This window comes from Magnolia sinica, chromosome 4 (genome assembly GCF_029962835.1).
Source record: "Magnolia sinica isolate HGM2019 chromosome 4, MsV1, whole genome shotgun sequence".
Classification (NCBI taxonomy): Eukaryota; Viridiplantae; Streptophyta; class Magnoliopsida; order Magnoliales; family Magnoliaceae; genus Magnolia; species Magnolia sinica.
Genome location: NC_080576.1, coordinates 50,392,860 through 50,409,139, shown reverse-complemented (window position 1 = coordinate 50,409,139; position 16,280 = coordinate 50,392,860).

Sequence of the window (16,280 nt, the reverse complement as noted above, 5' to 3'; positions counted from 1 at the left end):
TCCTTTATAGTGATTCTCATCGAACCACAATAAAAAATCAAGCTATTAGTTGAAGTACTCCAGAATGATGATAGAGCAAGAACAAGAGGTGTATTTACCGCATACTTAAAGAGGGAGAGTTTGATGCATTCATATATCCCAATCCCCTTCCACTGATCTCCTTACTAGGAAGTGGTTTTGGCCACGTTCTTAGTGTTTTCAATGCGTTGGTCGCATCACGGATAGCTCCGGATCTGATAAGAATGTCATCTCCCGGCAAATAGGGAAGAATGAATCCAGAGGTTGAAGTTCATCAGCCAAAAATTTTGGAGAAACTGTCGGACCAAGACAGAAAGTCTCTTCACCCAAAGGAGATTTGAAGATAATTTCCTTGGTACATTTCTTGGTGAATAGATCCATCACTTCCATTATATTTTCTGATCGAAAGAGGGAGTGGGGGACGAAGAAGCAGCCCTTACAGATGGATGAGAAGAAAATATTTCGAAGAGAGAAGTTCCAAACAAATAGAGATTCGAAAGAGTGATGAAATCGGATTCAAAGTGGAAAATATATAGACGCAAAACAAAGAGGGTATTTATTGCAAAATCACAACTATTACAATAGAACAACTCATAAAGACACGTGTTGGCTCGAGATTCATTCAATGCCTCAATCTGACATGGCCGATGGTAAAGCAACCGATCAAAGGCAATTCGTTTTATGTCATATGTGCAAGCATTTAAAGGCGTCATTAATGAAACATCAAACGTTGTATTTTATTCATTTTGTTTCGACAAGAAACAAATGTATTTAGTTTAAGAGATCTTATTCAATAATAACATAGAAAGAATGAGAGAACAATCACAAAGTATTTTATTCATTCTTAATTCATTTACATCCTTGTATCTCCCTTGATTCCAACATAAAGTATAAAACTTCAAGTACAAATTATATGGAATAGTTTAAATAGTACTTTTGGCAGCATTTTAGCTTGCGATGCATTCATCTCAAAGAGAGAAGTGTTGTGCGGATTTGAACATCTTCCATTCTCTCTTTTAACTTCTCTAGAATAACAACTTTTGTAGAGGAATAACTGAGTTCCAAGAAAGATTGCAAAAAGTTCAGAAAATTCGACAGCCTATAAGCCATATACATCATTAGCGCGCAACAGAATCCTATTACGTGGGTCAACGTAGCAGGACTCTGTTGCGCGGTCTAGCGCAATAGGCCCTTGGCCATCTGCTTCTTGCTTCTTCTTTCTTCTCCTTCTCCAAATACCTTATAGAGGTACCCGGAGGTCTTTCTTCGAGGGCTCTGATCTTGTTTCTCAAATGAAGGGATGGAGGAGTATTTATAGACATTCACATGTGTGAGACCTTGATTCTTGTAATGTGGACCCCATTATGCACAACACCCCTGTTGCGTGGCGCGTAATGATTCTCTGACTCCATAGTGTTGCGCAGAACCACATAACAAATCTCTGTTGCGTGGTTCCGCACAACGCATTTTATATCTATTCATTTTCTTCATTTCTCCTCTCTTATTTATAATTTCTTCCCATTTTTTATGTTCCAATAGTCGCTGTCTCTTTCATTAAAAGGACATCGGCAATGGGGCAATGTTTGTACCATATCCGGCAGAGTCCTGTTTTCAGCCAATCAGGATGAATTACGTGTGATTTGTACAGATGCGCATGCTGAGGCTGCATGATTTTTTGAAAATATGTACGGTCGCATTTCAGTAAGTGAGACATAACATAGCAACTGCATTAAAGTGATCGGTGAAAGTGTGACTGAATTCGGATGGGCAAGTGACAGGTGGCTAACGACCGAATTAACATAACTGCTAGACAGGTGGCTGAAAGAGATGCCAAAAGGAGTAAAAATGTGAGAAACATGCAGAACTAGGTAGTGGAGAAATGATTACAATAATCATCGGAACATGGGAAGGATCTAAAGCTATTGGATCAAGGCTTATAAATAGGAAAGCAAAGCAAGTAGAAAACCCGTCTCATACCAAACCAATCAAACTAAAATCTATCTTTCAATTATCTTTGTAATTATCTTGTTAGTTTACATTCTTTGGTGTATTTATTTACTTTCTCTATTGAGTAAATTACTTTTCTTAGCGTAATCGTTTATTTTCTAAACTTGCCATTTACATTCTCTAGTGTAATCTATAGCATTAATCCAGTAGATGATAATTTTAGGTGTAATTGGAGTTTACACTCACACCCTGAACTTTATTCGATCATGCGAGGAGTATCCTTTAGCAACTAAGAGCGGCCAACTGTAAGGATTTCTTTCTCATTTTATTTAATTTGTACTGAAAAGTCCTTTCCTACGGAAGGCAAATAAGTAACTTATCATCAGAGGATGAACCCCACCCTTTGACTATCACCTGATCCATTTACATATTGAGAGAGTGACTGAATAAGCGACCGATCTTCTTAGAATCTGGTCATACTCTATGTCTTCCTACTTTGGCGCTCGGGGTCATTGTTGTTCTGTTTGAGTTGGAGCCACAATCCCAATTCTGTCACGCCCGCACCCCACCATGTGAGAAAAGAATGAATGAACACATGAAACGTCAGGAGTAGTTGGATCACTCCCGGCTTGAAATCCACATTTCTTACATTATGTGGAAAGACAATAAAAGAAGGTGTACTCGTCCTCGCTGGTTACAAATAATCACCTAACGTTCTCGATGGAGGACCATTGTGCACATCGTTCTCATCTTGTTGTTCCTTAGCAAGATGATGAGGTTGATTTTTAACCATATTTTCTACCATCTTAGAAGATCTTCTTAGGGGTTGTCTAATTTGGTAATGAATAGATAAATCTTTAACTAATCCTTCTTCACTTAAGAGACATAGATTGTTGTCACGGACCCACTTGGGCATGAAACACTCTCAAACCTAATTCTAAACTAAACTTAATTTTAATTTAAAAAAATAGATAAATAAAGAATCTAAAATACGAAAGCAAGAGGGTTGGAAGGATATTACCCGATTGACAATTCTAGGTTAAATTCTATAAAACAAAAGAAATAATGTTAGTATCTAAAAAGATTCAGAAAACCCTGCTCTAAAAACACAATGAAAAATAAACATAATTATACATTAATTTTAATACTAATGTATTTCAAAAAAATGGAGCCGAAGTCCCCGACAATGGTGTCAAAACCTTGATTGAACCCAAGGGTTGACAACCCCAAGTATATGGCTGCAGTGTAGTAATAGCTCGATGAGACCGGGGTCATAACCACATGGACTTGCAATTGTATGATTTTTAGAATACATTAGAACTAGAACTCGAATTAAACTAACGAATGAAATTTCCTTTAAAGAGTAATTGTGAGAGAAACTATTAAGGACAAAATACTAGATAACCAATGATCTACTTATAACTATATCTTAATGTTAATTCACTTGATTTAATTATATAACTCAACTGGAATCGAAGTCTTATCATATCCATCTGGATAATAGAACGAGTAAATCATCATTCATAAAATTAAAATAAACTTAAACATTAATTGAATTGGTTCCCACATCATGCACCAAAGTATTGATCGTAGGAATTCAAAGCATCTATCTTACCCATAGTCTATGAAAAATTAATTGATTTTATAAATCAATCCCTTACAAAATAGATAAGAAATTACTCTTAGTGTTCTAACAATCCAATGTGCTCGAAGTTGAAAATAGATCAAAGTAAACTAAAGATTAACTTTATTTAAACCAAATATCAATGAATTATTCAACATTCAAATCAAATACTTGAATCAAAGTAAACTAAGCATTAAGAATAACTATAAGATTTACCTTTTAGCCCTAGCTAAGAGATTAACCAATCAAAGACATGATTGAAATAAAACCCTGAAAGAAAAACATAAAAACTAACTAGAATTGAAGGATTGGAGAAGGTGGACTCCACCGAGACTCCACAACTCCTTGCTCTATAGCTTTTACTCTTATTTATAGCTAAGAAAGCTTAGAACACCCCTTTAAATAGGAAAAATCTGTACTAACTTGAAAACAACTTCAATTTATGCACTTTTGTTATGCGTCGGTTGCAACCAATGATAAGCTTCGGTCACATCAAGCATGTCTTCAGTCGCACCCAATTAATTCTTGGTTACATCCAAAGTTCTTTGATTTTCGTTTAAGTCTATGTCTTCCATAGGTCACACCAAACAAAAATTCAACGGCATCGAACCTAGCTTCGGTTGGACTGAATGTCGAGCCGAATTAACTTTGAAATTCATAGTTTCTTACTGGACTATTCTGTGCACATTTGGTCAGACTGAACAGTGTTTATTTTATTGTAGCTCTTTGTGATTCGGCCAGTCTTTTCACTCTCCTCTGCACTTGATTTTCTTAGATCTTTGGAAGTTGAATTCTTCATTAGTCACCTCCAAATATCCAAATCTTCTTGTGGTCATTCTTTGAGCATTAATTCTTCTCTTTAATCATCCTTTTCACCTTAGCTCTCCAAATCATCTCGCATAAGAAAACATACTGTAACACCCCGCACCCCTGGTACCCGGGTGTTACCATTAAAAGCCTTTAGTAACATGATTTTGAGTTTAAATACTAAAAGAGAACTAAGATAAAAAGAAACTAAAAGCTCACACACGATAACACACATTAAGTACACTCAACAGGTCAAGTAGCTAACCTAAACGTACCTATTACCCCTGGACCCCTTTCCAACCGTTGATAACCAATCTTAGAGGAATCCGACTCTTAGAATTCCCAAAAGGACCCAAATAACACTTCAATCACAACTCAGGGACCTTCTAAATATCTGACCGTCCTGATTTGATGACCAAACACCTTGAGTATGACCACTAAGGATGGTGGACGGCTTAGATCGCGAGATCCTGACACGATGGGGCTCACACTAGATGCACGTACACTATAGGTGCTAGTGTACAACGCACACAGGATGGCCTGGGTGGTCAAAACACCTTTGACCGGACAGACTTATGAAAAGGAGAAGGATTCTCCCACTGCAACGAGGCAGACCGAGTAACGTTCACTTGCACGAGACGTGGCCCACCCTTGGCCATTATCCGTGAGAGCCAGACCATCCATCGGCCATGCACCATCATGACGACCAGACCCATGTTAGTCCACCAGGTCCATGCAACCTTCCACACGTGTAAGAAAGGAACAACTGAGGAACGTTCGCTGTGAACATCTTGTGGCCCATTCCGAGCCATCCTTCAGCCAATCTAGACCGTTCATTGGGTAGGGAAGGCCTAAATAACCAAACCCATGATGTCCGTGGGACTCCATGCACACATGCGGGTGCTCGTGCAGCGGCAACCACGGATGGACGACTGTTTTCCCATAGGAATAAGACCTTTGTGAAACCTCCATGTCAGCAATCCGCATCCCGAGCTCTCCTTCAATCCCAGCCCTTCGTGGGGTAGAAATCTAGGCCTTCCATCCATTACCCAGAATGGACAGGTAGTGGCTTGTTATGGAAAAGGCGTGGGGAGATGGTCCTCTTCGAGAAAACCCCCTGGTGTGATTCGAACCTTTTGGTAGGCCACGTGGGGCGATATCCACCGCCTCCTCTATGGCTTCAACCGCCCTCTCGCGGAGATGACCCATCTCACAAGAAAACCAGATGAGGTGGATGTTCTCGCGAGATATGATCTAACGACTATAAGTGAAAGGAAAAGTGGGCCCCACCATGATCAAAGGCCGCGTCTGATCCGTTCAAACAGATCAACTCACTTAAATATACCATTGACAGCAATTCACCATTGGTGGCTGCGTCATCTTCCTCGTCATGCCAAAAACCCACCATCATAGCATGGGTCCCACGATGGTTAGGAGTTTACTTTTCCTATGGGCCTTGGCATCGGAAACTCATCCACAGCAATGGATGGATCCTATACATACTGAAATCCATGATGGATGTATGAAACCAGCTGTTAAATCGTGGCCATTTGATAAGGTTTCACACGTGCTTAGCTCTATAAAAACCAACCTCCCTCCTCAGGATCTCCACCAAAAAATAAGGGGGAGTGAGAGGGAAAACAGAGAGGTTTTAGGAGAGGTTTTAGGAGGGGCCGTTTGAGTGAGCTCGGTGCCGCACTACACTAACTCAACCCGCTTGACTCGGATTGAGTTGGGTTAGTACAGACCAGTAGCACGGCATTTCCTAGGGAGTATAGGAAGCAAGAAAAGTGAGAGAGAGAGAGAGAGAGAGAGAGAGAGAGAGAGAGAGAGAGAGAGAGAGAGAGAGAGAGAGAGAGAGGAAAGAAAGAGTGAATGTGTGGGAGAAGAGATCGACTGGGTGACTCGGTACCGCACTGCACCAACTTAGCTGCATAGCTCGGTCCGAGTTGGGTCAGTGCAGACCAGAAACCTCTCCTTTCTGAGTTTGGGCGCCAGCCAAACAAAGCAGGTTACTACCACTAGGTATCACCCAACCTCCTCTCCGTTTTTATTCATCCAACAACACTATGATGTGGGAGGACTCCATCAGTACGCTGGGACTGAGCTCTTTCTTTGGGCCGTTCATTTGTTGGGTCCTAGCCAGCAAATCGAGCCATGTCAAGGGCCACAATCTCAGCTGAGACCAGGCCAGGGGTCATGCCAAAATTGGGCCTTGGATTGAGCTGGAAACCAGCCCTCAAACTAGACTGAAACAGCCTTTAGTGAGCCATAAATGGAGCTGCAACAGGCCTCAAACGGAGCCCTCAATACACCCTGGTAACGACCTTTCAGGTGGGCCGAGATCTGCCCCAAGTCAAGGCCGAAAATCAGATCATTCTGGACCATGGTGTAGGCCGAACACAGTAGCAAAAAAATAATTAAAAAATTTTGAGATCAGTCTCGGTTCTGGGCGGATGCAGCCCCTAGGTTGGGTCAGAGGATTGCCCCCATTTGGGCCAGAGTTTGGGCCATGATCTGGGATGAAACCAGCCCAGAAATGGGCCGTTGTACAGAGCTAGGTGATGGGTTGGAATCAGCCCTGGACCTAGACCGAACAGACCCAGAAACCTGCCAAAACCAACCCCACTACTGGGTTGTGAGCGGACCCAGTTCCAGTCTAAAAGGACTGGGCCGAGGTCACTACTATTGAGCTTAGGCCTAAGCTCAACCGCACCACATTGAAAAGGGTGGGCCGCACCTGAGTTTGTAGCTCAGTGGACCGCACCACACTTAAGTCAGGTGGGTCGCACCACCTCTAAAGTGCAGTGGGCCTCACCATAAAGTACAGCGAGCCGCACTCTGAAAAACCAGTGGGCTTCACGTTGAAATCAGTGGGCCGCAGGAGTTGTGGTTCAACCCGGCCTTTGGGTAGCAAAGCTAGACCGAACTGGGCCAAGTCTAGCCTAGTTCTTGGACCAGGGATGGGTATCCACTACTGGTGAAAGCCAGGCCCAGTGCAAGCCTAGTTGTTGGGCCAAATTTGGCCCAATTCACACATTAAAAAAAAGGGCCCTTATTAACCTACCCATTTGCCAACTTATTGATACAACTCTTATCTTGATAATGGTTTTAGGAAATCCAATACGCGACATTGGACCATTAGCTAGCCTTAGAAAGCTAAACAAAGAAAGGATCTACAACCCTTCAGGTGATGATTTCTCCTTGGGCTTTCCATCTCTAAGTTAGTTCAAACATAGTTTCTACCTATGCCTCAAGGTTCTAATTATTTTAAAAACTTATAATCTTATCTTGATCTATACATTCACATGAAATATTGATGACATGATAGGTTCACATACTAATTCTCAAATATTGTTTATATGCGATGATCATTGATGTTTTAATATCACGTTACTTGCTAGTTTGTACTTCAATTTCATAATGTTACTTTACAAATCTTGTAGTATTGTATAATGTACTTTTACCTGCTAGTAGATTGTTGTGGGTCGCCTTAACATCTAACTCACAGCATTACATGTGGAAGATTCTAACATTACATGTGAGCCACACTTGGGGTGCAACTAGACAGAATATGTGGGGAATGGAACCCTCGACTTGAAAATCCACCACTTATGGAGGGATTCCATTGAACATTCTAATGTGGGAAAATTCTCATGAGCCGGGGATGGTGGTCATGGGACACTATGCCCGAGCTGTCAGCCTACGTTGGGTGATGAGCCCCCCGTAGTGACCATTGAGTTGTTCAAAATGGCCGATTGTAATTGGAATAATAAAGGTTCGCTAATCATGCATTCATAGCACCACCTATAAAGTGCATATTCATTTGTATCTCTAGATTCTTCCAAATTAGAAAAAAATATCATCCATGTTGATGTCGCCTTCATGAGCTTCTTCATGATCGCTTAGTTGCTTAGGACGCAGAGTTAACTGCATCATATTCAGATCTGCATTACTAAAAGGGAGTTCAAATTTCGATACTTTGATCGTAAGAATTTGAACATTATAACGTAAAGCAAGGGAAGTCATAAGGAATGCAATTGGAATAGAGTCATGATGAGGATGTAGACAATATTGAATTATCGGGAAATAAATTAAGGATGGAAGACAAATATGAATACCAGATGTGACAGCATGGATAACTCACATCATGAAGGGAGTAAGATCAGTCTTGCCCTGTGATAGACATTCGAAGTAAAAATGCAGTGACGGATGCGGTATTTGGGAAATAAATTATAAGTGGAGAGAGAGTTACCGGACCACCATTCCACATTAAATCCACATAAGCCACGTGTAAGAGAATCTCTTTCTAAATTGTTCATATATTCAGAAAGTGTAGCAATTGGTATCATGTTATTCACCATTTCAATGTCCACTACAGACGATATAATGGAGGGTGTTACTATGATGGTTTCTTCCAAAAATTAAATATTGAATGTTAAATTTTCTTAAGAAACATCATTGATGGATGTATACATCCCTTAAGTGATGGACCGGTAAGCCACCCCGCCCCATTTTAGAATTTTCTCCCGTCTTACCTCAGAGAGGAGTTTCAAAAAGACCATATTGAGCAATGTGATCAAGGTTAACCAATCGCTCAATATTAATATTCTGCGATCAGAAATCCCGAACATTTTTTGGATCATCCTTCGGTTTATGTATGAACCTCACAACTCGAGGAACGGAGTGGGAAGGGGAACCAGCATGAGATCTATGAACAGTGCATTTGTATCTTGGTTTCATAGAAGAAAATAGGTAAGAAATTGCAAAATGGGGGATGGCTTTGAGAAGATCAGATTTTTGAAGTAAACCCACCAAAAAGAGGAATCTAAATTCAAGATAAATGCAAAATACATAAATAATATGCAACTAGGAACTTAAATCTAGAAGGAAAATGCATAATAACAACTTATAAAGAAGTTTTAGTGAAGGTTTGGCCAAATGAAGCACAGGCGGATTGAAGAAGAAGAACTAGAAATGAAAAAATTTGGGCTTTCCCCCTTTTTTGATTCAATCCATGCCCGGTTCGACTGGCCAAGTATGTGCTCAGCTGGCCAAATTGGTCAATCAACTATGAGCCGGTCGAAAATCCCAAAATTTTTATAATATTCTCATTTTTCCTTTTATGTAATTTAAAAAAAAATAAAAATGAACAAAATGCAAAAAAAAAAAAAGAAATTAATTAAAGACAACATAATCATTTAACAGAACATAATCCAATGCCATGCTTTAAATTAGAGAATCCAACACTGTCTAGAGGGTTTACCAGATGTAACGCCCTGAAATTCGGGGGTCGAGCATAACTCAGCTCCCGAGTTCCAAAACATCACTTATGCAACATATTGAATGATGGATATATGTTGTCTGTATTAGTGCATAAAACATGGAATAGATTAAGCCAAATAGCAAATATAATTCAGGGATAAGTGAAGAACGCAAGCGGGAGACTTAAAGAAATATATGTGTACATGTGTAAATTCCTGAAATACATATACATACCAGGTCGTACTAACAAGTGTTACTATCAAAATTACAAGTATCAAATTACATCATTTAATCCCAAAAGAAATCCCAGAATCCCGCGCATCAGAACAAGGCTCATTAGAACCCATCTGAAAACTGCATGAAAGAAAATGCAGCCTCATCATCCTCAATCTCCGGCTCTACCTCAAAGGTTGTATCAACATCTGCAACATCAGCAACTAAGATAGAGTCTGGTGGGTGTTTAACACCGCCCCAGAACGTGGGAGTGAGTGATCAACTCAGTGGAACAATAAAGCAAATGTTAACATGTTATCAGTTCAATCAAGCAGTAATGATAAAGCAGAACAATTAAACATGTCCTAAGTACTTTTGTTAATGCAATGATGTATAAAGAATGATGCGTGCCCTCGCGCGTACACCCTCAGCATCTTCATCTTACGTTACGCATGACATCGCCTCAAAGTGTGCCACGTCTACAAAGCACATGCAAATGCAGTGCATGAACATGATTACCAAGTTATTATTAGTCCTTTTCATACAGCAGGATTGGGAAGCTAAGGTACCTTCCTCATATCACCATCCAAACAGTGATCCATTCTAGGGTCGTCAGTCCTAGACATCTCATACGATCATATGGTTTCAGGTCGTTGCAAAGGGCTCGTCACCAATCAAGGCACGCCTATCATACCTTCGTTACTACAATAAGGCTCGTCACCTCAATGTGGTATCCAGGTATGCTCGAGGTCACTACAAAGGGCTCGTCACCAATCAATGTAGGCCAACAACACTAATATAGTGTCCCATACCACCATAATCGGCTTACAAGTTTGGTTGCTCACTAGTCACTACAGGGAGGCTTATCACCCCAGCGTAGGCCGACAGCTCGACCACGGTGTCCCATACCACCATGTCCGACTCATGAGTCTTAGCGGATTAAGGTACCATGGTTAACAGGATTTCATCGGTGAGTTTGGTACCCTAGATTCAAACAGTAGCGTCCATACATGGTGAATATACATCGGATAATCGGGTTACTTGACGAACTCGACTAGCACGAGGGCACGTTGGGTTGAACGACATAGAGTGCGCAAACACTCCGCATGGCCAAACCACTGCTGACAACTCTAATACGACTCGGGTTCGTCCAATCACATCCTACGTGGCGAAAGCAACCTCAGCCACGAACTTAAGGCTGATTACCGATTTCTTGAACTAACTCATAGTCCCACACACATTCCACTACAACAGATATTCATATCTACAATTTAGAATAGTAATGGAACAACAACTCAAATCATATGGTATGTAAGCATCTGAAGAATATCAACTTAACATGGATTTAAGCATAAGTAAGACTTGAAATTAAACAAAAAGGAATGTAACTTGCATGAAGGAAATCATACACACTAGTGGGAGAGTTGAGAATCGCTTCTCAACGCCCATACTAGGTTGATATATTATACTTTAGATCATTCAGACATTTCTACAAACACTTAGAATACATAGTTCAACATACATGACGTATGTTGAAATACACACATTTGGACAATTCCTTTTACCAAGGAGTTGACGCACATACAGTTAGTATAAGTACACAACAAATAATCATAGGAATCACATGTTCATATTTTATACGTATACGGTACTTTATACATACACAGAATACACAAATCTCAATGTAACACATGCATATCAGGAACGCAAAATAAACATAACATTTGGCATGTGAAATCTCATCCATAGCAAGAATAAACCATTCACTGGCATTGAAAGCCTTGAAAACCATAACCTATACGATTAAAGTCCGCACCTTAAACCAGAAAAGAACACCGAACTGATTTCAGACGATATGTCTTCGTCAACGGCGACAGGATAACCTAAGGCAAGAATAGAAATGAGCTAAAACAACACAAAGACTAATCTAAGCTCTAACACAAATTAGGGTTAGGTTAACTTACCCAAAGATGAACTCAGAATCGCCGGAATAACGATTCAAAAGTGAAGGTTTAAAGATGAAGAAGAACATGAAAGAATCTAAGATGATTCACCAACTTTCTCTCTCTTTTTCTCTCTCTTCTTAGCTAGGGTTAGGAAATTCGTATGGAAAAGAGAGCTAGGGTTTTAAGGTCTATATATAGGCCTAACATTGATGAAAATAACCCCAGGGCCAAGGTATACTTAGGGTATAACCAAAACAGGCTTCTCTCGATCCAACGGAGCACTTCCGGTGGGCCTATTACCACGAAAGGTCGGACTTAAGCTCATTGACCATGGATCTAGGTCAAGCTGAGTTTTCGTACCGATCGGATCTTCAGATCAGCCATGGCGGACCACACTCAATTCAACGGTCACCGAATCTCGATCAGGACCACAAGCACTAGGACATGCCTAGGCCACCTTTCCTGATCAGAAGGTGAAATTGGGTCAGAATCCAACGGTTAGATTGCTTAAAATCGTCGCGCAAGCGACACGACTCAGATTTCATAAAATCTTATTAAATTTCCAACCGTTCTCACACTCTTCACTCCGGACTCAATCAAATCGACCCAGAACATCATCTGGACTTGATTTTTGAGGTGATGGCCAAGTCCAACATGGTGACCGCAACAGCCTAAGATCATCGCTATCAGACTCGGTCCAGGTCTGATCCAGAACTTCCAAAAATTCCTAAGAGCAACTGGATTTAGCGATGAATCCCAGATTTCAGAGTAACCTAGCGCTAACTATTCTACAGATTTTGAGTCATGTAGATTCGATTTAAAGTGATTGATGCAAATTTCACAAGCAATCGAGTTTAGCGTTAATTACCCCAAAAAACTTTTAAGGAAAATAGAGGTAGTACTTGGGTCTTGGCACAAAATTTTTCGGGTCATTACAATCTACCCCCCTTAAAGAAAATTTCATCCTCGAAATTCATACCTTCTCATATTCCTCAAGGATCTGAGGGTAGCTCTTTCTAACCTCAGCTTTAGATTCCCAAGTAGCCTCTTCCTCACTATGATGCATCCATAGCACCTTCACAAGAGGGATGACCTTGCTACGCAATACCTGCTCCTTCCTGTCTAGAATACGCGTCGGTCGCAGTACATAAGTGGCATCCTCGCTCAACTGCACCTGCTCCTAACTGATAATATGCGAAGGATCAGGAACGTACTTCTTCAACATAGAAACATGAAATACGTTATGCACGCCCGCAAGAGGTGTGGGCAAAGCAAGGCGGTATGCTACCGCTCCCACTCGATCCAGAACTTGAAATGGACCAATAAATCTCGGCGTAAGCTTTCCCTTCTTACCGAACTGCAGAACTCCCTTCATAGGAGAGACCTTCAGAAATACATGGTCTCCAACCTCAAACTCAAGCGGTCGCCACCTCGTATCAGCATAACTCTTCTGCCTACTCTAGGCTGTCAGAAGTCGACGTCGAATAATGTCAACTTTCTCTGAAGTCGCCTACACCAACTCTGGGCCAAACAAACTACGCTCGCCAACTTATGCCCAATAATGCGGTACTCTGCACGGGCGACCATACAACACCTCATAGGGAACCATGCCAATACTCGCCTGGAAACTGTTATTATACGCGAACTCTACATACTGGAGACAATCATCCCAACTGTCCTTGAAATCCAAAACACAAGCTCGCAACATGTCTTCCAGGACCTAATTCACGCGTTCCGTCTGCCCATCTGTCTGCGGATGAAACGCGGTGCTGAACTTCAATTTCACACCCATCGATTCCTGGATACGAGTCCAGATGATAGTTGTGAAACGCGTGTCTCTGTCAGACACAATCTCCAAGGGAACTCAATGCAGACGTACAATCTCCTTGATATACAGCCTAGCCAACTCCTCTGCAGAGTTTGTGACTCTGATCGGTAAGAAATGAGCCGACTTCGTCAATCGGTCGACGATCACCCAAATAGAGTCATATCCCTTCCTCGTTCTCGGTAACCCAGAAATAAAGTCTATAGAGATGAAGTCTCACTTCCATTCTGCTATGGGCATGGGCTGAAGCAACCCAGGAGGTCGGCGATGCTCTACCTTGACCTGCTGGCACGTGAGACAACGAGATACAAACTCAGCAATATGGACCTTCATGTTGTCCCACCAATAAGATCTTCTCATATCCTGATACATCTTCGTGCTACCTGGATGCATCGCAACCTTAGAACTATGGGCTAACTCGAGAACCTCCCGTCTCAAGTCAAGGATGTAAGGAACACATAACCGGCCACGAAATAGTAGGCCCCCATCAGAACTAACACTCCAGTCGGAGTTCTCATCTGTACCAACCCGCTTCCTCATCTTCGCCAAAAGCTCATCATCTGCCTGAGCTGCAACGATCTTCTCGTCGATAAGGGGCTGTACACGAATGTGTGCGATAACCTCATACGGTTCTTCCATCGTAAGCTTCTGCTCAAAGTCTTGCACAAACTCCAACATATCCCATTCTGCTATCATCAGCGGAGCCGCAAACTCAATAGCCTTCTTGCGACTCAACGCATCTGCCACAAGGTTCGCCTTGCCCGGATGGTAAGAAACATCGAACTTAAAGTCTTTCAATGTTTCCATCCATCGGCGTTGCCTCATATTCAAGTCACGCTATGTGAAAATATACTTAAGGCTCTTGTGGTCGCAAAAGAGCTCGAACTCCTCACCATAGAGGTAATGTCTCCAGAGCTTTAATGCGAAAATGACAGCTGCTAACTCCAGGTCATGCGTAGGGTAATTCTCTTCGTGTTTTCTCAACTGACGCGAAGCATAAGAAATCACCCCGTCCTTCTGCATAAGGACACAACCCAGACCAACGCGAGAGGCGTCAGTATATATAATATACTTAACCCCTTGCTCTGGCAATACTAGCACAGGGGCAGACGTCAACTTGTCCTTCAGCTCTTGAAAAGCTTCCTCCACCCTCTCTTTCCAAGCAAACTTCAAATCTTTCTGTGTCAGCTGCGACAACGGTCTGGTAATCTTCAAGAAGTCTTGAATGAAGCGTCGATAATAGCCTGCAAGACCCAGAAAGCTCCTTACCTCAGTAACTGAACCAGGTTGCTTCCAGTCCTGCACTGCAGCTACCTTAGCAAGATCGACAGCTATCCCTTCCTTGGACACCACATGCCCCAGGAACTTGACTTCTTCTTTCCAGAAATCACACTTCTTGAACTGCGCAAAAAGCTGATTCTTCCTAAGAGTATCCAAAACCGCTCTTAAGTGCTCCTCGTGCTCTTCCCGACTCGAAGAATATATCAAGATGTCATCGATAAAGACAATGACGAATTGGAACAAGAATGGCCGAAACACCCTATTCATCAGATCTATAAACACGGCCGGTGCGTTCGTAAGACCGAACGACATCACAAGGAACTCATAGTGACCGAAGCTAGTCCTGAAAGCGGTCTTCTGCACGTCCTCATTCTTGACGCGCAACTGGTGATACCCTGACTGCAGATCAACCTTCGAAAAGTACCGTGCCCCCTTCAATTGATCAAACAGATCATTAATCCTAGGCAAAGGGTACTTATTCTTCACAGTCACTAGATTCAACCTGCGATAATCAATACATAATCGCAAGGAACCATCTTTCTTCTTCACAAACAAGACAGGTGCTCTCCAAGGAGACAGACTAGGCCGAATAAAGCCCAAATTCAATAAACCATCTATCTGCTTCCTCAACTCCTCCATTTCACTCGGAGGCATACGATAGGTGGGCAAAGAAATGGGCACCGCACCAGGCATGAGATCGATAGTAAAATCAATCTCGCGCTGAAGAGGTAATCCAGGAATTGACTCAAACACATCTTCAAACTCCCGAACCACCGGCGTGCTTTCAAACGCCGATCCATCCATACATCATTCACAGCACAACTTTAAAGATAAACAACATGCATTCCATTTAACAAAATTTATCACAATACAAGTAGTGCAGCATTACATGAATCACGACAGGGAAAGCATGTGAACTACAACATCTAAAACATTTCAACAACAACAAACGATTTCCAACTACAAAGCCAACAACGGCTACACACAGAAAGAAACAATAAAACAAAGCAAAGGACGACTACAATGACAACTACTCATCGGAATCAGGAGATGGAGGCGGGGCACCCTTATCCTGTAAGCAACACAGGATAAACTTCAGAGTTCGAGTCACCTTCTTAAACTTATACTTCACAAGGCCTCAAAGATCCATAATATCCTGGCATAAAACAGCCTGCCCTTCCTCAAGCCGAGCAATACAGGCATCCCTGGTAGCCTGATCTATGCTCTGCTCTGGTGCCACAGGAGGAGAGCTCTCACTCGTATCCTGTGCCTCAACCTCTTCCTCGTCCTGCTCTGTTTCTTCTTCAATCTCAGCACCACCTTCAGCATAACTCTCATCTTTATCACTCTCTGA